The sequence below is a fragment of the Oncorhynchus clarkii genome, chromosome 10 (assembly GCF_045791955.1).
Source record: "Oncorhynchus clarkii lewisi isolate Uvic-CL-2024 chromosome 10, UVic_Ocla_1.0, whole genome shotgun sequence".
In the NCBI taxonomy this organism is placed as follows: domain Eukaryota; kingdom Metazoa; phylum Chordata; class Actinopteri; order Salmoniformes; family Salmonidae; genus Oncorhynchus; species Oncorhynchus clarkii.
The window spans coordinates 27,306,088-27,330,514 of NC_092156.1; the positions used below are offsets into that span (position 1 = coordinate 27,306,088).

The window sequence follows — 24,427 nt, forward strand, 5'->3', positions numbered from 1 at the left end:
CATTTGATTTAGTGGATCATGAAATCATTGACAAAATCATTGCATTATGGTTTTAAGGAGGTATTGAATTGGGTACAGTCATATGTAACTGACAGGAAACAGTCCACCTATATCAATGGTTAATTTTCTTCCCCTCATGCTTTAAACTGTGGAATACAGCAGGGCAGCTGCCTTGGGCCACTTCTTTACTTAATATATACCAACGAACTTCCTTATGCCGTATCTGAAACTCAAACTACTATATTTGCAGATAATACTACAATTTATACAGCAAGGTTAAACAGGTACAGCAAGCTCTACAAGTAGATTTGGAAAATATCAGGGAGTGGGTTTGGTGGAACAAACTTGTTTTAAACACCAAGAAAACCAAAGTTGTTGGTCTGTTCCACCAGCATGCTGGGGAGTACAAATTGAGGAAGTGACAGAAACCAAACTTGGAGTGCAGCTAGACAACTGCTTATCATGGTCGTCTCAAATAACTAATTTATGTAAAAAAAAAAGATTAAAACAGCATGCATGTTCAGAAGGATAGCCAAATACTTACTGGGAAAGATTAAGCAAATAACACAAGCATTAGTTGGGAGTCAGGTGAACTTCTGTTCTGTGTTCTGGGGAAATGCATAAGCAAGTGAAATTAGGAGGCTGCTGATTGAATAGAACTAAGCAACAAGGATTGTTTTAAGGTGGAGATATGGTTATTCTGTTGTAGTCATTCTCAATGCTCATGGTTGGCCATCAATCAACAAGATAATTGAAAAATGCATGCTTATTTTATTTCATAATATACACCATTTAAAACGTCCAAACTCTATTCACAGCAGTATTCAGTTGGTAAGAGACAGACATTCCGTAAATACTAGGAATAGATTTTCCACATACTGTATGTGTTATCCAGGCAGAAAAGAGAAATTGGCAAAATAATGACTTTGATTCAGAGCAATAAAGAAATATAATTATTTATCTGAGCAAACCAGAAACATTCAATATATACACATTCAAACAATACTTTAAAACCATTTTAATATAATACATAGGAAAGTTGTGCTGGACTATGGTAGATGAAGAATCACTCTTTTTAGACTGTTTAACTGGTCAATATGTCAGTGTATTATGTCTGTTTGTAACAGTGTGTTACATGTGAAAATGTGATCGTATTATAAATTGTATTTTAATGTTTAAGGACTCTTGGAAGATTAGTCCAAATGAGGACTAAAAGAGATCCTAATAAAATGTACAGCCCACAGATGGGCCATGACTCATACAGAATCTTAATACGGTCTAGAACAAAACAAGCACATTACAAACAAAAACATTGGATCACTGTAGGATGTAGGAATATTAATACTGTATAAACATAAAAAATATGGGAACATAAACAAATCCCTTGACTTCTGTCATTGCTTAGTCTGAGTATATCCATTGCACATTACCCTGACCAAAAACTTGAATCAGTTATCGCCATCTTGTGGTCACAGTATATAATTGCCTCTGTGGTGAGTTCCAAGACAGCCTGTCCACTCCAGCTCTGTGTCCCCCCTCCAGTCACCTGCACCTTCTCGGGGTCAAAGCTCCAGTACTGCTGCGCCTTGAAGTATACCTGTCCATCAGGGTGGTTGAGGGCCTCGTTGGCCCTCTGGGGGACGCCCCTCCAGTTCCCCAGGCTGCGGGGTAGTATGAGTTGGGCATCAGGGTCCCAAAGTTAAGCACAAAGTAACGCTGGTGGCCCAGGTGGCGGTAGGTGAAGGCCTGGTCAGGGTGTCCAGGGAGGCCTAGCTCACTTCTCCTCAGGGGGAAGCCTGGGTCCACATCGCTGCTAGAGTAACGCCACACTCGCCTGCCAGGAGGAAGAGACAAGGAGAAATGTGCTGGTGGTGTGAGATGTGATATTGCAATGCAGCAACATAAATAAGGACACAAACTGAAATCTGTGTAAAACATTTCTGCTATAATCTGACTGTATTCTGTATCTCGAACACTAACCCGAACTGTGATTCAAGACAGTTATTACTGTAACAAGAACAAATCATTTCTGGTACATTTATTGCCGGTTACTTGTGTCTTCATGTGCAGACTACCTTTGAAAAAGTATAACTTATTGTCCATATTTGAGTAAGCAGCTGCCTCAATAGTGAGGGGTAGTCCTGGCCAGCGGTTCTGCAGAGGTAGAGGGGAGCTGGTCTGGCCTGCAGGAAACAGTCCAGAACAGGCTCCCACGGAATACTAGGCTGGCACCATCTTGGTCTGCAAGGTAATATAAATTGGAAGCTTTACAGGTATCAGAGTATATCACTGTCTTCAGAAGTCAATGAGGAATTCTCAACCTACTGTTTACGTAAGCTTATGTCCCAAAAAAGTCATATGCCAAATTCCACCAGATGTGGATTAGTCTTGTTTGAAACCACAACTCTTACCCAAACCTTGCTTCTAACCTCAGTATGTTGGGTAAGTACAACTTCCAGTTGTGTGACAGAGCCATTCATTTCAATTCTTTTTTAGCCATTTTAGCATGGTCAGATAGTGACTACCAGTTCAGTCTTACCCATGGTGATGGCATCAAAGAAGCCCCTGCAGTATGGAGGTGGGGTGGAATCAGGCACCCCAGTGAACCCTTGGGACAACTCCCAGTCCTGCAGGGCAGAGCTGAACACCTGACCAGGCAACTGGACTACCTGATCACTCCCTATAGAGGACATTCAATTACAAAAAGGACAGTAGCTTTAGTAATGTATAAGCTTTTATGACTATACAGTACATTATATACATGCATATTCTTCCATGTTACTACAATAGACCAAGTGCATCTGCAAAAATCCTGACTTATTCATGTACATTACGTCTGACTACCCAGCTTTCTGCAATGGACAAGTACAGATATGACCTACATACCTGTTTCAAAGCAAGTTAGAGAGTTACACGAAATATACCAATTGGCACGCCATATCATTGCAGCATGGAAAACCCAACACATCACGGAAGACTGAGTGCTGAGATACTGACAGCTGAGCTGACGTTTGATTTACTGTATTCTGATGCCAAAAAAATATCTAAAGAGCCAAATGATTTTCCGATGCCCCTGAATCGCAGACACAACGTCTCCTTTGATTTGTCTCCAGATGTTGCCCACCCGTTCTGTTTGGAAGAGTTGAGCAAACAATTTTGTTAAGGTCTGATAAAATCTGTATCCCTAAGGAGAGCAAGACAAAACATGGGGAGATAGTTTGTTACACGAATCCCTTTTGGCCCGACAGTCTAGGGGGGGATGGTAATGAGACCCGTAACATAACTCATGCAAATTATAATTGTGACAAAGTAAGTGTGAATGAAATAACCACGACAACTGAAATTATACCATCAAACTCAGGGTTTATTGTAAAACACACAGTAATGGGGGGAGCAGGAAAAGGGGCTGAGCTGGACCCAAGGAAAGAAACAATAAGCATCCAAAACACCCCTAAGCTAGACTAGCCTATTTTAACAACAGCTAACTAACTAACCAAAAATACAGTGGGTGGTCCACCCAGTTCTAACTAGTGTTTTTAACAAAGTCTACCTACGGGTAGTGTATGCCCATGGGCGACTTGTCTTGGTTTCCCCTTTTCCAACCAGCAATCAAACAAACACCATAACCAAAAACAATACTCACAGGAGATGACAAAGTGATTTGGAGGTGCTCAAACAAAAGAGAGGTTAATACACACAGAGAGAGTGACACACAGAGACCTACAGACATGGCATTTACAGAGAGATTGAGCTCTAGAGCAAACAACTGATGGGGTTTTTAAACCAAGGGAAAGGAACTGTGATTGGGTAGGAAACAAGAGGAGGTGTGTCTTGATTGATGATTGATTGTTGACTGATTGGGGAGTGATGATTTTCACCTGTGAGGGGAGAAGGAGAGAAAAGAAACACACACACACAGGATACACATACAGGATACTTGTATCCGTAACAGTTTGTCTGGCTTCTCCCTGTTTTACTGTCTAAGTGGAAATGTTGATGTACAGGGATGTTGCTTGTTGACTTTGAGGGGACGAGAGGATGGGAAAAAAAGACTGATAAACACTGTCTCCAGCTGCCGGAAGGAAGCCTGGCTCTGTGATATAGTGATCTCTGGACATCCCTTTGGGTAAAGCATCAGAGTGGTCAGATGGAAGAATTGAGTCTATAGAGTTATACCTATGCTACCGGGTGTGATTCCCTCATTGGTGGAAAAAGCACCCAATTGTCAAACCTGCGTAAAAGTAAAGATACGTTAATAGAAAATGACTCAAGTAAAAGTCACCCAGTAAAATACTAGTTGAGTAAAAGTCTAAAAGTATTTGGTTTTAAATATACTTAAGTATTAAAAGTAAATGTAATTAATAAAATGTACTTAAGTATCAAAAGTAAAAGTATAAATCATTTCAAATTCCTTATATTAAGCAAACCAGACAGCACCATTTTCTTGCTGTTTTTATTTACGGAAAGCCAGGGGCACACTCCAACACTCAGACTTCATTTACAAACGAAGCATTTGTGTTTAGTGAATCCGCCAAATCAGGTGGTAGGGATGACCAGGGATGTTCTCTTGATACACGCTATACGAGTTTGAGTTACTTGGCAACTTTAGTTGTGAATGATGCAAACCTTAGAATGTCTTAGAAATAAAAACTTATACAGTTGAAGTCGGAAGTTTACATACGCTTAGGATGGAGTCTTTAAAACTCGTTTTTCAACCACTCCAAAAGTTTCTTGTTAACAAACTATAGTTTTGGCAAGTCGGTTAGGACATCTACTTTGTGCATGACAGAAGTCATTTTTCCAAAAATTGTTTACAGACAGATTATTTCACTGATTATTCACTGTGTAGCAATTCCAGTGGGTCAGAAGTTTACATACACTAAGTTGACTGTGCCTTTAAACAGCTTGGAAAATTCCAGAAAAAAGATGTAATGGCTTTAGAAGCTTCTAATAGGCCAATTGACATCATTTGAGACACTTGTAGGTGTACCTGTGGATGTATTTCAAGGCCTACCTCCAAACTCAGTGCCTCTCTGCTTGACATCATGGGAAAATCAAAAGAAATCAGCCAAGACCTCAGGAAAAAAATTGTAGACCTCCACAAGTGTGGTTCATCTTTGGGAGCAATTTCCAAACGCCTGAAGGTACCACGTTCATCTGTACAAACAATAGTACGCAAGTGTTACGAATCCCTTTTTGGCCCGACAGTCTAGGGGGGATGGTAGTGAGACGCGTAACATAACTCATGTAAATTATAATTGTGACAAAGTACGTGTGAACGAAATAACCAGGACAACTGAAATAATACCGTCAAACTCAGGGTTTATTGTAAAACACACGGTAATGGGGGGGAGAGAGCAGGAAAAGGGGCTGAGCTGGACCCAAGGAAAGAAACAATAAGTATTCAAAACACCCCTAAGCTAGACTAGCCTATTTCAACAACAGCTAACTAACCAAAATACAGTGGGTGGTCCGCCCAGTTCTAACTAGTGTGTGTTAACAAAGTTTACCTACGGGTAGTGTATGCCCATGGGCGACTTGTCTTGGTTTCCCCTTTTCCCACCAGCAAACACCATAAGCAAAAACAATACTCACAGGAGATGACAAAGTGCTATGGAGGTGCTCAAACAAAAGAGGAGGTTAATTAATACACAGAGAGCGAGCGAAGAACAGAGATCTACAAACATGGCATTACAAAGAGATTGAGCTCTCCTGAAATCTACAAAGAACAGCTATCTACCAACATGGCATTACAAAGAGATTGAGCTACCCTGAAATCTATCAAGAGCAGAGATCTACCAACATGGCATTACAAAGAGATTGAGCTCTCCTGAAATCTACAAAGAACAGCTATCTACCAACATGGCATTACAAAGAGATTGAGCTCTTGAACAAACAAATGATGGGGTTTTTAAACCATGGGGAAGGAACTGTGATAGGGTAGGAAACAGGAGGAGGTGTGTCTTCTGATTGATGGGTTGATTGTTGACTGATTGGGGAGTAATGATTTTCACCTGTGAGGGGAGAAGGAGAGAAAAGAAACACACACAGGATACACACAGACACAGGATACCTGTATCCGTAACAGCAAGTATAAACACCATGGGACCACGCAGCCATCACACCGCTCAGGAAGGAGACACGTTCTGTCTCCTAGAGATGAACGCACTTTGGTGCGAAAAGCGCAAATCAATCCCAGAACAACTGCAAAGGACCTTGTGAAGATACTGGAGGAAACAGGTACAAAAGTATCTATATCCACAGTAAGACGACTCCTGTTTCGACATAACCTGAAAGTTATCTCAGCAAAGAAGAAGCCAATGCTCCAAAAACCGCCATTAAAAAGCCAGACTACAGTTGGCAACTGCACATGGGGACAAAGATCATACTTTTTGGAGAAATGCCCTTTGGTCTGATGAAACAGAAATAGAACTGTTTGGCCATAATTACCATTGTTATGTTTGGAGGAAAAGGGGGAGGCTTGCAAGCCGAAGAACACCATCTCAAATGTGAAACACGAGGGTGGCAGCATCATGTTGTGGGGGTGCCTTGCTGCAGGTGGGACTGGTGCACTTCACAAAATAGATGGCATCATGAGGTAGGAAAAGTATGTGGATATATTGAAGCAACATCTCAAGACATCAGTCAGGAAGTTAAAGCTTGGTCACAAATTGGTCTTCCAAATGGACAATGACCCCAAGCATACTTCCAAAGTTGTGGCAAAATGTCTTAAGGACAACAAGGTCAAAGTATTGGAGTGCCCATCACAAAGCCCTGACTTCAATCCTATAGAAAATGTGGGCAGAACTGAAAAAGCGTGTGAGAGCAAGGAGGCTTACAACCTGACTCAGTTACACCAGCTCTGTCTGGAGGAATGGGCCAAAAATTCACCCAATTTATTGTGGGAAGCTTGTGGAAGGCTACCTGAAACATTTATTATTATATTATATATTAATAACACCTTTATTTAACTAGGCAAATCAGTTAAGAACAAATTCTTATTTTCAATGACAGCCTAGGAACTGTGGGTTAACTGCCTTGTTCAGGGGCAGAACAACTGATTTTTACCTTGCCAGCTCGGGGATTCAATCTTGCAACCTTTCAGTTACTAGTCCAACGCTCTAACCACTAGGCTACCTGCCATTTGACCCAAGTTAAACAATTTAAAGGCAATGCTACCAAATACTATTTGAATGTATGTAAACTTCTGACCCACTGGGAATGTGATGAAAGAAATAAAAGCTGAAATAAATCACTCTACTATTATTCTGACATTTCACATTCTTAAAATAAAGTGGTGACCCTAACTGAACTAAGACAGGGGATTTTTTACTAGGATTAAATGTCAGGAATTGTGAAACTGAGTTTAAATGTATTTGGCTAAGGTATATGTAATTCCGGTCATTTTCCTGTCCTGCTAAGCATTAAAAATTTAACAAGTACTTTTGTGTGAAAGGGAAAATGTATGGTGCAAAAAGAAAATTTTCTTCAGGAATGTAGTAAAGTACAGCACTTTTCCCTGTAATAAATGGGATGGCTTTAGCCACACTTTTAATATGAAAAGAATCTGTCCTTTAGCTTTTTCCAATTGATGCTTTGTATACTGTTTGACAGAGTGATTGGACACTATGATGTCATGGTGAATGATAGCACAGCAGATTGTAAAGGGTTAAACAATTGGATGCTGATCCAATCTCCAGTCAGATTTGTGGACTAAGTTCAATATAAGGTCTCAATGTCATTTTATCATAATTTTATCAAATGCTCTCAAAGATGGCGTAGCAGTGCAGACGTGTTTTGTTCGTCCTCTCATGGACTTTTGTATTTTTTTCGTCTTTTTTGTATATATTTAAATTTTATATTCAATCCCTTCTCCATTTTAGTTAAATTATACCTTCTGGTAACCTGCCTCACCCAATGTGATACGGAAACGCTATTATTTGTAATTTCTAGACCTTATAGCAAGAACCACCTAGCCATCAGAAGCTAAACAGCTAATTAGCTACAAGCTATTTAGTCATTGTTAGCCACTGCTAGCGGCCTTTACCTTCTGCACAGGTACCAGCCCTTTTTTTAGCTTGGAAAATACTCGCCAGCCTTCCAGTAACGGACTGTCTCTCCACTACAATTCCGGATTCCTGCCGTAATCCCTGGACCATTTTCCTGATCTTCACAGCTAGCTAGCACCCACCGAGTTACCCAGTACCGAAGCTATCCCTGAGGCCCACCTCCCGGCCTACTCAGTTGTTTACCCAGACTCCACCAAAACACGGCTAGAACACACTACTCCACCGGATCCTTGTCGTAAGCTCTGGACCTTGGCACCGGATCACCGCTGCTACCGAGTGGCTATAGTGGCTAACGCCCCTGCCCCGAAGCAAGCACCAGTTAGCCGTGAGCCAGGCACATCTCCCGGATAGAAAACTAAATTACCACAATACCTCTTTTGCCATCTGGCTTGGATCCTTAGTCGACACGGCGCCCCGCCGCACCACCACGACTGTTCTGCCGACGAATACTCCATCCGCTGTGCCTTCAACCGGCCTCCGTCGGACATCGGAGCAGATGCTTCTACTAGCCCCGGGCTACTAACTTTAAACGCTGTGTTGCCCGCGTGCTAGCGTAGTAACGACTACTCCGCGATTTCCCTGTCCCATTTATTGTTGCCCCCTGGACCCTATGATCACTTGGCTACATAGCTGATGCCCACTGGACTGTCCATTAATCACGGTACTCATTCTGTTTATTTTATTTTTTGTTTATCAGTCGGCCCCAGCCGCGAACTCAGGCTGTGTGTGTAGTTAACCAACCCTCTCTGCCCATTCATCGCCATTTTACCGGTTGTTGTTTTAGCTGATTAGCTGTTATTGTCTCATCCGTTGTTGTCTCTCCAAATCAACACCTGTGATTACTTTATGCCTCGCTGTATGTCTCATATGTCAATATGCCTTGTATACTGTTGTATAGGTTAGTTATCATTTCTTTAGTTTACAATGGAACCCCTAGTTCCACTCATTATACCCCTGATACCTCCTTTGTCCCACCTCCCACACATGTGGTGACCTCACCCATTATAACCAGCTTATCCAGAGATACAACCTCTCTTATCATCACTCAGTGTCTGGGCTTACCTCCGCTGTACCCGCACCCCACCATACCCCTGTCTGCACATTATGCCCTGAATCTATTCTACCACACCCAGAAATCTGCTCATATTATTCTTTGTTCCCAACGCTGTAGGCGACCAGTTTTGATAGCCTTTAGACGTACCCTCATCCTACTCCTCCTCTGTTCCTCGGGTGATGTGGAGGTAAACCCAGGCCCTGCGTGTCCCCAGGCACCCTCATTTGTTGACTTCTGTCATCGAAAAAACCTTGGTTTCATGCATGTCAACATCAGAAGCCTCCTCCCTACGTTTGTTTTACTCACTGCTTTAGCACACTCCGCCAACCCTGATGTCCTTGCCGTGTCTGAATCCTGGCTTAGGAAGGCCACCAACAATTCTGAAATGTCCATACCCAGCTACAACATTTTCCATCAAGATACAACTGCCAAAGGGGGAGGAGTTGCAATCTACTGCAGCGATAGCCTGCAAAGTTCTGTCATAATTTCCAGGTCTATACCCAAACAGTTTTAACTTCTAATTTCAAAAATGAACCTCTCCAGAAATAAGTCTCTCACTGTTGCCGCCTGCTATCGACCCCCCTCTGCTCCCAGCTGTGCCCTGGACACCATTTGTGAATTGATCGCCCCCCATCTAGCTTCAGAGTTCGTTCTGTTAGGTGACGTAAACGGGGATATGCTTAACACCCCGGCAGTCCTACAATCTAAGCTAGATGCCCTCAATCTCACACAAATCATCAAGGAACCCACCAGGTACAACCCTAAAACCGTAAACATGGCACCCTCATAGACATTATCCTGACCAACTTGCCCTCCAAATACACCTCCGCTGTTTTCAATCAGGATTTCAGCGATCACTGCCTCATTGCCTGTATCCGCTATGGGCCCGCAGTCAAACGACCACCCTTCATAACTGTCAAACGCTCCCTAAAACACTTCTGCGAGCAGGCCTTTCTAATTGACCTGGCCCGGGTATCCTGGAAGGATATTGACCTCCTCCCGTCAGTCGAGGATGCCTGGTCATTATTTAAAAGTAATTCCTCACCATCTTAGATAAGCATGCCCCGTTCAACAAATGCAGAACCAAGAACAGATATAGCCCTTGGTTCACTCCAGACCTGACTGCCCTTGACCAGCACAAAAAACATCCTGTGGCGGACTGCACTAGCATCGAATAGTACCCACGATATGCAACTGTTCAGGGAAGTCAGGAAGCAATACACGCAGTCAGTCAGAAAGCAAAGGCTACATTTTTCAAGCAGAAATGTGCATTCTGTAGCTCTAACTCCAAAATGTTCTGGGACACTGTAAAGTCCATGGAGAACAAGAGCACCTCCTCCCAGATGCCCACTGCACTGAGGCTAGGTAACACGGTCACCACTGATAAATCCATGATAATCGAACATTTCAAGAAGCATTTCTCAAAGGTTGGCCATGCCTTCCTCCTGGCTACTCCAACCCCGGCCAACTGCTCCGCCTCCCCCGCAGCTACTCGCCCAAGCCTCCCCAGCTTCTCCTTCACCCAAATCCAGACAGCAGATGTTCTGAAAGAGCTGCAAAACCTGGACCCGTACAAATCAGCTGGGCTAGACAATCTGGACCCTCTCGTTCTAAAACTACCCGCCGCCATTGTTGCAACCCCCATTACCAGCCTGTTCAACCTCTCTTTCGTATCGTCCGAGATCCCTAAAGATTGGAAAGCTGCCGCAGTCATCCCCCTCTTCAAAGGGGGAGACACCCTAGACCCAAACTGTTACAAACCTATATCCATCCTGCCCTGCCTATCTAAAGTCTTCGAAAGCCAAGTTAATAAACAGATCACTGACCATTTCGAATCCCACTGTACCTTCTCCGCTGTGCAATCCGGCTTCCAAGCCGGTCACGGGTGCACCTCAGCCACGCTCAAGGTCGTAAAAACGATATCATAACCGCCATCGATAAAAGACAGTACTGTGCAGCCATTTTCATCGACCTGGCCAAGGCTTTCGACTCTGTCAATCACCGTATTCTTATTGGCAGACTCAATAGCCTTGGTTTTTCTAATGACTGCCTCGCCTTGTTCACCAACTACTTTGCAGACAGAGTTCAGTGTGTTAAATCGGAGGGCATGTTGTCCAGACCTCTGGCAGTCTCTATGGGGATGCTACAGGGTTAAATTCTCGGGCCGACTCTTTTCCCTGTATATATCAACGATGTCGCTCTTGCTGCGGGCGATTCCCTGATCCACCTCTACGCAGACGGCACCCTTCTGTATACATCCGGCCCTTCCTTGGACACTGTGCTACCAAACAAGTTTCAAAGCCATACAACACTCCTTCAGTGGCCTCCAACTGCTCTTAAATGCTAGTAAAACCAAATGCATGCTTTTCAACCGATCGCTGCCTGCACCCGCCCGCCCGACTAGCATCATCACCCTGGACAGTTCCGACCTAGAATATGTGGGCAACTATAAATACATAGGTGTCTGGCTAGACTGTAAACTCTCCTTCCAGACTCATAATAAACATCTCCCATCCAAAATCAAATCTAGAATCGGCTTTCTATTTCGCAACAATGCCTCCTTCACTCACGTTGCCAAACATACCCTAGTAAAGCTGACTATCCTACCGATCCTCGACTTCGGCGATGTCATCTACAAAATAGCTTCCAACACTCTACTCAGCAAATCCCTGAAGTTGGAGACTTTTATTTCCCTCACCAACTTTAAACATCATCTATATGAGCAGCTAACCAATCGCTGCAGCTGTACATAGTCCATCTGTAAATAGCCCACCCAATCTACCTACCTCATCCCCATACTGTTTTTATTTTATTTTATGCTCTTTTGCACACCAGTATCTCTACTTGCACATCATCATCTACTCATTTATCACTCCAGTGTTAATCTGCTAAATTGTAATTCTTCGCTCCTATGGCCTATTTATTGCCTACCTCCTCATGCCTTTTGCACACACTGTATATAGACTTTCTTTTTTCTACTGTGTCATTGACTTGTTTGTGTTATTGGCTTGTTTATGGTTTACTCCATGTGTAACTCTGTGTTGTTGTCTGTGTCACACTGCTTTGCTTTATTTTGGCCAGGTCGCAGTTGCAAATGAGAACTTGTTCTCAACTAGCCTACCTGGTTAAATAAAGGTGAATTAAAAAATAAATAAAAATCTCCACTCCCTCATGTAATCTTGTTTCTTCCTCTGCCTGACCACTGATTATTACCTCCAGATGTTCTCTCTTCTACTCTAATTTTTGGGCATGTAAAGTGACTGGTTCAAAATCAAATTCCAATCTACTTTTTAATGGCTTGTTCCTCGCTCAGTGTGGAGTATGCCTACACACCATAAAGCTGCTGTACAGCAGTGATGTCATCCCAGCTCAGCACCTTGGCTTTCCCCAGCTTCTAGTAGTAGGGGGACATGAGAGCATGACGCACAGGAGAGTAATCCAGGCCCAGCGTGTGGCCCACCTCGTGGGCAATCACCATGAACAGGTTGTGGCCCTTGCAGCCGTTCAGTGTCCAGCGCTCTGCCATATCAAAGTGAGCCTCCCCTCTGGAAGAAGGCATGCGCTAGGGCGCCTCCTGGGGGTAAAAACAAAAACATAGAGAGGTTTCAGTGGTGGTTGAGAAGCTTTCCAAAACAACCTCTTGCCCCACCCCCTCAAACTGTGCAGATCTGAAGGAGTCAGGCATGTTTAAGAAATACGGTGGAAGCTTCTCGACTCACATTTTCAGGCTACGTGGAACCATCACCATGTTTTTATGACTATCTGGTCCCTTTAGATCTCAAAATAATTAAGCAGTAGACGCTAGGGGCTGTTCTCAGACCAGGCAAGACAAATCTGTAAGCAAGTGAACATTGTGACAACTGGGGCTAGTTCCGAAAGAGATTTTCACAGCTGAAACCAATTGGTCTTTGGAAATTGCCCTGTTTGAAAATGCCTTCTCCTTGCCTTCAGGTAAACTATGATCTGTCAGGATTCAATCAAAATGTCAAACCCCTACTAGACCTTATACTGCTATACTCCCCACCTGGACCATCAAAGGCGTTGCTCATGTTGTCATTGTGCTCCCCCTTGTAGAAGGCCAGCCGAATGTCAGCTGACCCCTGGGTGACCTCTTTTGAAGGTCAGGGCCAACACCTTGCTCCACAGCTGAAAAGCCTTTTGTACGGCTAGGGCCACCTGACCCCGAGAGGGGTTGCCAGGCCAGTTCACCACCCGGTAGGTCAGGTGATGCTTCTGCCACCTCCCGCCTGCAGAGAGATGAGATGAATTGATTAAAATAGAGGAGCATGGGTGACTCAGGACAAAGAAGAGTAGTTAAATGGGTCACTAGCACCCGGTGATGGGATCGCTGTTGTGCTGAGTAAGATTCAAATTGTCATTCATGCAGCTGGGAGATAGGAGGATAAAAGGGAACGAGGAGACAGAGAGAGATAGATGGACAGAGATTGCACATTTCAGGAAGTGGGAGAATGGTTCTAGATCCACTATTACAGTAATGGGAATGTGAGTGTTTAATTTTTAACAAGGGTGAATCCTTTGGATAAGAGCAAAGAGGGTCATGTTTATCGCATTACTTGTGGTTTGAGCTAAATTAAATGCAGAACAGCAGTGACACAACTTTAGAAAATGTAAACAACTCAGAAGAGCTCCTGCTGTGTAGGATTTTTTGTGTGTCAAAACAACTCCATGTATCTTTAATATGAGAATAAAAATAACCCTGTAAATTGAACGCAGCCGAGGCCTTGTGTCCCAATGAGACACATTTATTGAGCAAGACCAAAAAAAAACAAAGGTGGGAAGAGTTGGTCTTCTTCACCTATACGAGCTTAGAGCCAGAGTGTGATAAACACATTTCAAAGGCTTGTGGGAAACCCAAAAAACATTCACCTTGTTTCTACCTACATGGTTGAACTGGTTTACCAGTCTTGTCCCTCTTTTGAACAAGTATATAAGAAACTCCCCAAAATGTGGTCTTGGACACATAATATTTGTGTTATTTCAAGCAAACCAAATATAATGTATCGATCAATGTTTAAAGTGTGCTTCCATCATGCCTCACCAATGAGGCATGATGAGTTGATAGTGCAATTGTCACTCCCTGATCTGTTTCACCTGTCCTTGTGATTGTCTCCACCCCCTCCAGGTGTCGCTTATTTTCCCCAGTGTATTTATCCCTGTGTTTCTTGTGTCAGTTTGTTTTGTATGTTTCCAAGTCAACCAGCGGTTTTCCTGTTCACCTGCTTTTTGCATTCTCCTTTTTCTAGTCATTCTGGTTTTGACACTTGCCTGTTCTGGACTTTGTACCCACCCACCTGCCTGCCTGCCTGCCACTCTGTACTTCCTGGACTCTGATCTGGTTTGGACCTTTTTGCCTATCCACAACTGTTCTCTTGCCTACCCCTCTGGATTAATAAACATTGTAAGACTCCAACCATCTGCCTCCTGTCTGCATTTGGGTCTTGCCTTGTGCCTTGATAGCAATAGCTTGTTTCTCTCTGGTTCTCAAACATGACTTCTGTTGGCTGCCCTTACTAAATGGATGGATAGAAAGATACAACTTTCTTCCTTATCACACTAACATTTGAAAGAATGCCACAATGTTCTTCCCCTGAAATGTACAGTATCTTGCCCATTGACATTACTGTTATAAATCCATAGTTTCATCTGGGACAAAGACAGTGCTTAACTTGCATAAATTGTCTTCCAATATCCAGTTCAAATTTAGGCTCCAGGTCAAATAATACCTTCAGGTCAAATAAAACCCCTTTCCAGTAATTGCAGGTGGCAGCTGTCAGGTATCAACTAGAGGCTGGAAAAGTGGGCAGTATGATGCATTCTTCTAGTGTTATCCAATCACTCCAGGGGCTGTGTGGAATGACACGTTTCTCCATCCAGACCACCAGCACCCTGTTACCCAAAACCAGCTCCATTTACCACTGAGCATGTAGGCTTAGCATTTCGCTACACTCGCATTAACATCTGCTAACCATGTGTATGTGACAAATAAAATTTTATTTTATTTATCTCTCACACTGTGAAGATGTGTCGGACAGCCTCCATATGGGCCTGGGCAGTTTACAGGAGGCTTATTGGAGAGAGTGAATATCTTAACCATTTAGGCAGTGGTTCTCAGAGTATATCTAATTTAAAATGTGCTCCCCGGCGCACAAGTGGAGATTGGATAATTCCCTAAAGTTATAAATGGCTGTGTGTAGATAGCCTACATACTACACTGCCTGGGACTTAAGAGTTTAAAAAAAATGGAATGTTTATTTAACCTTTTTAACTAGGCAAGTCGGTGAAGAACAAATTATTATTTACAATGACGGCATACCAAAATGTCTCCTTCGGGGACGGGGCCTGGGAGATATATATATATTTTTATAAATACAATAAATATAGGACAAAACACACATCGCGAGACAACACTACATAAAGAGAGACCTAAGACAACAACATAGCAAGGCAGCAACACATGATAACACAGCATGGTAGCAACACAACATGGTAGCAGCACAAAACATGGCACAAACATTATTGGGCAAAGTAAACAGCACGAAGGTAGAGACAACAACACATCATACAAAGCAGCCACAACTGTCAGTAAGAGTGTCCATGATTGAGTCTTTGAATGAAGAGATTGAGATAAAACTGCCCAGTTTGAGTGTTTGTTGAAGCTCGTTCCAGTCGCTAGCTACAGCGAACTGAAAAGAAGAGCGATGTGTGTGCTTTGGGGACCTTTAACAGAATGTGACTGGCAGAACTGGTGTTGTATGTGGAAAATGAGGGCTGCAGGAAATATCTCAGATAAGGGGGAGGTGAGGCCTAAGAGGGTTTTATAAATAAGCATCAACCAGTGGGTCTTGCGACGGGTATACAGAGATGACCAATTTACAGAGGAGTATAGAGTACAGTGATGTGTCCTATAAGGCGCATTGGTGGTGAATCTGATGGCCGAATGGTAAAGAACATCTAGCCGCTCGAGAGCACCCTTACCTGCCAATCTATCAATTATGTCTCCGTAATCTAGCATGGGCAGGATGGTCATCTGAACCAGGGTTCATTTGTCAGCTGGGGTGAAAGAGGAGCGATTACGATACAGGAAACCAAGTCTAGATTTAACTTTAGCCTGCAGCTTTGATATGTGCTGAGAGAAGGACAGTGCACCATCTAGCCATACTCCCAAGTACTTGTATGAGGTGACTACCTCAAGCTCTAAACCCTCAGAGGGAGTAATAACACCTGTGGGCATTCTTCTTACCAAATCACATGACCTTTGTTTTTGGAGGTGTTCAGAACAAGGTTAAGGATAGTGAAAGCTTGTTGGACACTAAGAAAGCTTTGTTGTGGAGCATTTAACACAAAATCCGGGGAGGGTCCAGCTGAGTATAAGACTGTATCATCTGCATATAAATGGATGAGAGAGCTTCCTACTGCCTGAGTTATGTTGTTGATGTAAAATCAGAAGTGTGTGGGGCATAGGATTGAGCCTTGGGGTACTCCCTTGGTGACAGGCAGTGGCTGAGAAAGCAGATTGTCTGACTTTATACACTGCATTCTTTGAGAGAGGTAGTTAGCAAACCAGGCCAAAGACCTCTCAGAGACACCAATACTCCTTAGCCGGGCCACAAGAATGGAATGGTCTACCGTATCAAAAGATTTGGCCATGTCAATAAAAATAGCAGCACAGTATTGCTTAGAATCAAGGGCAATGGTGACATCATTGAGGACCTTTAATGTTGCAGTGGCACATCCATAACCTGAGCGGAAACCAGATTGCATACCCGAGAGAATACTGTAGACATCAAGAAAGCCAGTCAGTTGATTATTGACAACTTTTTCCAACACTTTTGATAAACACGGAAACATAGAAATAGGCCTATAACAGTTAGGATCAGCTTGTTCTCCTCCTTTAAATTAAGGACGAACTGTGGCTGACTTCCAAGCAATGGGAACCTCCCCAGAACGGAGAGAGAGGCTTGGCGACGATAAGGGCAGCAACCTTAAAGAAGAAAGGGTCTAAACCATCTGACCAAGATGTTTTTTTGGGGTCAAGTTTAAGGAGCTCCTTTAGCACCTCGGTCTCAGTGACTGACTGCAGGGAAAAACTTTGTAGCGGGGGAGGGGAAAAAGAGGGAGGAGTATCAGGGATAGTCGCATTAGAAGGGGTGGGAGATGAGGAAATGTTGGATGGGCAAGGAGGCATGGCTGAGTCAAATGGGAATCCTGACTTAATGAAGTGGTGATTACAGAGCTCCGCCATGTGCTTCTTGTCAGTAACAACCACATCATCAACATTAAGGGACGTGGGCAGCTGTGAGGAGGAGGGTTTATTCTCCAGGTCTTTAACCGTTTTTCCAGAACTTCTTGGGGTTAGACCCACAGAGAGAGAACTGCTCCTTAAAGTAACTAACTTGGCCTTCCGGATAGCCTGAGTGCACTTATTTCTAATTTGCCTGAACGATAGCCAGTCAGCTTGAATATGCGTGTGCCGAGCCTTTCGCCAAATTCAATGCTTGAGGTGGAGTAACTCTGCAAGATCACGGTCGAAATAGGGGCTGAACCTGTTTTTAAAGAAGGTCCAAGCGTCTTCGACAGAGGGGATCAAGCTAATGCTATACCATTTTACAGAGGTCAGTTCATGAAGGAAGGCCTGCTCATTAAAGTTTTTTAGCAAGCGTCTATGTCAAATCAGGACAGGTCGTTTCACTGAGCAGCCATTATGAACACAGGCTGTAAAACAGTGATCACTAAGGTCATTACAGAAAACACCAGACTGATACCTATCAAAAATGGCACCGGAGGAGATGGCCGCCGTTTTACAGTCTCCTAACCAATTGTGCTATTATGTGTTTTTTTTCGCGATATTTGTAAATTATTTTGTACGTAATGTTTCTGCAACTGTATCTTACGGAAGTAAAGAGCTTCTGGATATCAGGACAGCGATCACTCACCTCGGATTAGACAAAGATTTCTTCAACAACTACAAGTAGGACTTACACAATATTCTCCAAACACCCCACAGGGAAGACATCCCAATTATTCGCAAAAGGAAGCGACGCAGAGGATGAAGAGCCGGATGTCTCCTCCGGACCCGCAGAAGACAACTAGGAAAGCTGCAGTTACCGTCAATCTTACTCGCCAATGTGCAATCATTGGACAATAAACTAAACGAGGTAAGATCACGAATATCCTACAAACGGGACATCAAAAACTGTAATATCCTATGTTTCACAGAATCGTGGCTAAATGACGACATGGATATTTAGCCAGCGGGATACCCGCTGCACCGGCAGGATAGAACAGCACACTTCGGTAAGATTAGGGGGGGCGGTCTGTGCATATTTGTAAACAACAGCTGGTGCACAAAATCTAAGGAAGTCTCTAGAGTTTGCTCACCTGAAGTAGAATATATTGTGATAAACTGCAGGCCACACTACTTGCCTAGAGAGTTCTCAGCTATACTTTTCGTGGCAGTTTATTTACCACCACAGACAGATGCTGGCACTAAGACCGCACTCAGTCAGCTGTATAAGGAAATAAGCAAACAAGAAACCACTCACCCAGAGGTGGCGCTCCTAGTGGCCGGAGACTTTAATGCAGGGAAACTTAAATCAGTTCTACCAAATCTCTATCAACATGTTAAATGTGCAACCAGAGGGAAAAAAATTATAGATCACCTGTACTCCACACACAGACGCGTACAAAGCTCTCCCTCGCCCTCCATTTGGTAAATCCGACCACAACTCTATCCTCCTGATTCCTGCTTACAAGCAAAAATTAAAGCAGGAAGCACCAGTGACTCGGTCTATAAAAAATGGTCAGATGAAGCAGATGCTAAACTACAGGGCTGCTTTGCTATTACAGACTGGAACATGTTCCGGGATTCTTACGATGACATTGAGGAATACACCACATCAGTCACTGGCTTCATCAATAAGTACATTGAGGACGTCGTCCCCACAGTGACTGTACGTACATACCCCAACCAGAAGCCATGGATTACAGGCAACATTCGTACTGAGCTAAAGGGTAGAGCTGCCGCTTTCAAGGTGCGGGACTCTAACCCGGAAGCTTACAAGAAATCCCGCTATGCCCTGCGACGAATCATCAAACAGGCAAAGCGTCAATACAGGGCTAAGATTGAATCATACTACACCGCCACATGCTCGTCGGATGTGGCAGGGCTTGCAAACTATTACAGACTACAAAGGGAAGCATAGCCGCGAGCTGCCCAGTGACACAAGCCTACCAGACGAGCTAAATCACTTCTATGCTCACTTCGAGGCAAGCAACACTGAGGCATGCATGAGAGCATCAGCTGTTCCGGACGACTGTGTGATCACGCTCTCTGTAGCCGATGTGAGTAAGACCTTTAAACATGTCAACATACACAAGGCTGTGGGGCCAGACGGATTACCAGGCATGTGCTGACCAACTGGCAGGTGTCTTCACTGACATTTTCAACATGTCTCTGATTGAGTCTGTAATACCAACGTGCTTCAAGCAGACCACCAAGCAGGTGTATCTCACTGATCATCCCTAAAGCCAAAACCTTATTTGGCCGCCTTTCCTTACAGTTCTCTGCTGCCTGCGACTGGAACGAATTGCAAAAATCTCTGAAGTTGGAGACTTTTATCTCCCTCACCAACTTTAAACATCTGCTATCTGAGCAGCTAACCGATCGCTGCAGCTGTACATAGTCCATTGGTATATAGCCCACCCATTTTTACCTACCTCATCCTCATACTGTTTTTATTTTATTTACTTTTCTGCTCTTTTGCACACCAGTATCTCTACTTGCACATGTTCATCTGATCATTTATCACTCCAGTGTTATTCTGCTAAATTGTAATTATTCACTCCTATGGCCTATTTATTGCCTACCTCCTCATGCCTTTTGCACACAATGTACATAGATAAAAATGTTTCTACTATGTTATTGACTTGTTTATTATTTATTGTTTACTCCATGTGTAACTCTGTGTTGTTGTCTGTTCACACTGCTTTGCTTTATCTTGGCCAGGTCGCCGTTGAAAATGAGAACTTGTTCTCAACTAGCCTACCTGGTTAAATAAAGGTTAAATAAAAAAATGGCTGCCTAATGGAAACCAGCCAGCACAGCTGGATAGAGACTAAATACTAGAGAGAGTGGCCTCTGCATTGGACTGGAACTCCACAGAAAATTGTTATTGCAAAGAAAACAAGGCTGGATCTACAGCAGGCTAAATGATAAGTTCCAACAGACACATCCAAAGATACCTTGCACCATTGTTTGACCAGAGTGCCAGGGCGAAATCCTAATTTGAGATCAAGTGATGGGCATGCTTCTCAAATTAAGATTCAGCCCGACAAGTTATGAGTTACAAGTCAGTTCTCTGTTCACTATACTCTTCGGAATTTGTGTGACCAAAAATGATTATTGTTGGAAATGGGCTGTACTGTACTGGGAAGATTTAGCAATTTAACATTTTTAAAAACAAAGCCAGACCACAAAGAACTCACAGAGTAGCCTAGTTGCTGCTCAAAAGCTACAAAAAGGAGTGAAGTAAAGTGAAGAACCATGAAACTGGGACCGACATTTTATGACACAATGTACATTTTAAGTGTTTGTCATTTAGCAGACGCTCTTATCCAGAGCGACTTACAGTAGTGAGTGCATACATTTTAGTACTTTTTGTATGCCTGGCAATAGTTTGTTGACGTGAGTGTTCATGTGTGTATGCAACGTGGTCTCAGGGCAATTATTTTATTCTGTACGTAAATCTGTGACACTTCATTTAATATGATATATTGCACTACTTTAGGTTACATTATGAATGGAATACCGGTCGTCAGGGCTTGGAACTGGTTCAGGGAACAGAACCAAAAACCGGAAAAGAATGAAAGGAACAGAATCAGAATCTGGAACGGGAATGAAAGTGATCTATACTGTTTACGAACAGAACCGTTATTTAAAAAACATGGGAGTCCGTTAATAACGTTATTTTGCATTCCAGGCATTTTTTCTAGTCCCATAAAAAATGCAACAAATTGCCTATGCAAAGCCCTCACTCTGTCACTCAGAAACGTATTCCAGTGTCTGCCTGCCAGCTGAAAATCTTTGCCTGTGTGTGTGCGTGGCCCTCCCCCTCCGAAGTATAGACTACTGTAGCCGACAGACATTACAAGCGACTGACATTACAAGCGTGATTCAGAAATGACAAAGAGAGATTAAGGATACTATAGTCATCCCGTTTGGATTTATTAACTACAAAATGGTAAGACGTGTTTTTATTTGAATTCTGGTGCCGCACGGCCCAAACAAGCTTGTTAGCTAGCTAGCTTTGGTCCAACGTTATGCTCTCTTAGAAGTTCAAAGACATTCAAAGTTCCTTCATAGAAGCCGCTCCTCCATAGGTATAATTCTGTGGGCCTAATTCAGATAATGCATGTCTTAGCAAGATGCCCAGCACTTCAATAGAAGCCTCCTCCTCAACCCTCTGTCACTCTCAGGATATAAACCGTTACTTTTTTGTCACGCCTGCTCCTGCTCCCCCTCCCTGGCGCCTGTTTTTGCTTTGTCAATATGGATTATTGTGTGTAGATTGATGAGGGAAAAATAACAATTTAATACCTTTTAAAATAAGGCTGTAACTTAACAAAATCTGGAAAAAGTAAAGGGGTCTGAATACTTTCTGAAGGCACTGTAACTCAACATATTCTCAAAAAGCATACAAAGGCTGTGTGTAATTAACAGTATATGATTATTTTATTCATTGTGATGGTGAAAATTGTGTAAGTGTCAAGCCTGCTCCTGTTCCTCCTCGCTGGCACTCGAAGGCACCAGGCTCCCCAGCATTACGCACTCCTGCCACCATCATTACGCACACCTGCCTTCCCCTGTCACGCGCATCAGCAATTATTGGACTCACCTGGACTCAATCACCTGTGTCATTACCTCACCTATATCTGTCAGTTCCCAAGCTCTGTTCCCCGCTTCAGGATTAATTGTTGTATGTCGTTGTGTTACCCGTGTGCTGACGTTGGTCCTGTCTTGTTCCCTGTCTCTTCCTAATTAAATGTTGACTCCCCGTACTTGCTTCTCTAATCCAGCAGTGGTCCTTATAGAATCCTGAAGCCATCAAATGAAGCATCGGGAAATGCTGGCTTTCTGGTTGGTGGTGACATTAGGTCTGGGGGCCGCAGCTGATGGAACCAGTGGTGCCTAAGCCAGCTCGTTGGGCTTTCATGCCCTAGTTAGCTCGAGAGGTTTTCTTGTCCCGGTTGGCTCTGCAGGCGTCCATCCTTCGACAGGCCTCAGCCGGATCGCCAGGGTTTTATGCCTCAGCCAGCTCGCCAGGCGTCTCCGGCTCATCAGGCTCCCATGTTCTAGTGGGATCATCAGGCTGTCACACCTCAACCGGGTCGTCAGGCTCTCACGCCTCACCTGGTTCGCCAGGCTCCCACACCTCTGCCGGTTTGTCTAGCTTTTATGCCCCAACCGGCTTGTCCAGCGCCCAGGTCTCGGGCCGGCCCATCAGGAACGCCCAGGTGGGACGCAGGGTGATGCCCCTAGAGGGGGGGGGGGGTACTGTCACGCCTGTTCCTGCTCCCACTCCATGGCGCCAGGCTCCCCAGCATTACGCACTCCTGCCACCATCATTACGGAGACCTGCCTTCCCCTGTCACGCGCATTGGCAATTATTGGACTCACCTGGACTCAATCACCTGTGTCATTACCTTCCCTATATCTGTCTGTGCCCAAGCTCTGTTCCCCACTTCAGGATTAATTGTTGTATGTCACCAGTGTGTTGACGCTGTTCCTGTCTTGTTCCATGTCTCTTCCTTATTAAATGTTGACTCCCCGTACCTGCTTCTCTAATCCAGTGTTGGTCCTTATAGAATCCTGAAGCCATCAAACGAAGCATCGAGGAGTGCTGGCTTTCCAATTGGTGCTGACGTTACGTCCGGGGGCCGCCGCCGATGGAATTTGGGGTGCCTAAGCCAGCTCATCAGGCTTCCATGCCCTAGCTGACTTGAGAGGTTTTCTTGTCCCGGTTTGCTCGGCAGGTGCCCATCTCATGTCCGGCCTCAGCCGGATCACCAGGGTTTTACGCCTCGCCAGGTGTCTACCCTTCAGCCAGCTCATCAGGCTCCCATGTTCCAGCGCTTCGTCTGAACTTTAACACGCATTGCTTGCAGTACGGTTTTGGAAATATAAGGAACGCATCTTTCATATCAGTGAGAAATCATTTTCAAAAAACAAAAGGTTAAATTACTACACACCTTTACACGGCCATATTTCCATGTTACAGCACTTATGTACGGAAAACAGTCGGAAGACAGAGTCGACTACATGTGCCAATTAGCTATCTGCATCTCCAAACACGTGTGTGTAAATAGAAGACAGACGCAACAAATGCATTGTCACAGAAAAATACTGTCAGCTGCAACTGTTAACCGGTTAAGTATGTGTTTATTTACTGTTTGTGAAATTATTTTGAGGTGATTTGAAAGTGGAGGGCTTTATGTTTCTAGAACCGTACCACAATTGAGAATCAATTTTAGCTTAGATTGAGTATTTGGCTGTTTTAGCTGCCAGAGACAATTTGTCTCTAAACAGAACATGTAAGGTCCTTGGATTATAAGGTGTAACGTTAGGCTCCTTTTCCTTTAGTCCATTGTTGAGCAATGTTTACCCACAAATGTTGTAAAGATTTTCAGAGAGCTAGCCAAGCAGTGAGGGAAGCAGACTCCATAGTAGTCTGATTAATCAGGCTGTAATACACAATTCATACACAATTAATTGGTATTACCATGCCATGACAATGAAAATGGTATATTCTGAATCAGGGGAGGATGGAGAAAATTCGACACCATTTCTTCAAGAAATACCTTTCTACACCTTATTACTTTTTACAACATTTCCTGCTGTAAGACTATAAAGAACTGTGTTATTATTTTTTTTAAATGGGTTTCCTGTTGTTATTTTTGTGTTTTTTATTTTCATTCTTTACCATTGAATACTGATATTGATTTGTCTTTTACTGCAATATAAATAACATTATTTGCCCAGATGATTTGCTGTTGAATACATTTTTACATTTGAGTTGTCTTTTATTGCAATATAAATAACATTATTTGCCCAGATGATTTGCTGTTGAATACATTTTTACATTTTACATTGGCATAAAGGATTTATTTATTCTGAAAATGTAAAGTTATTACACCTGAAAGTTCACTGAAGCAAATGGTCATCTGTCTCGTATTTGCTGTTGAATAAAATGCCAATTTGAAATAGTTGACAGGCCTAGTTTACCAT

General features: G+C 43.4%; 1 pseudogene; it reads right to left on the reverse strand.

Annotated features, from left to right (window-relative positions):
• Positions 1-1,469: 1,469 nt before the first annotated feature.
• LOC139419204 (matrix metalloproteinase-28-like) lies at positions 1,470-23,451 on the reverse strand (annotated as a pseudogene).
• Positions 23,452-24,427: the final 976 nt, after the last annotated feature.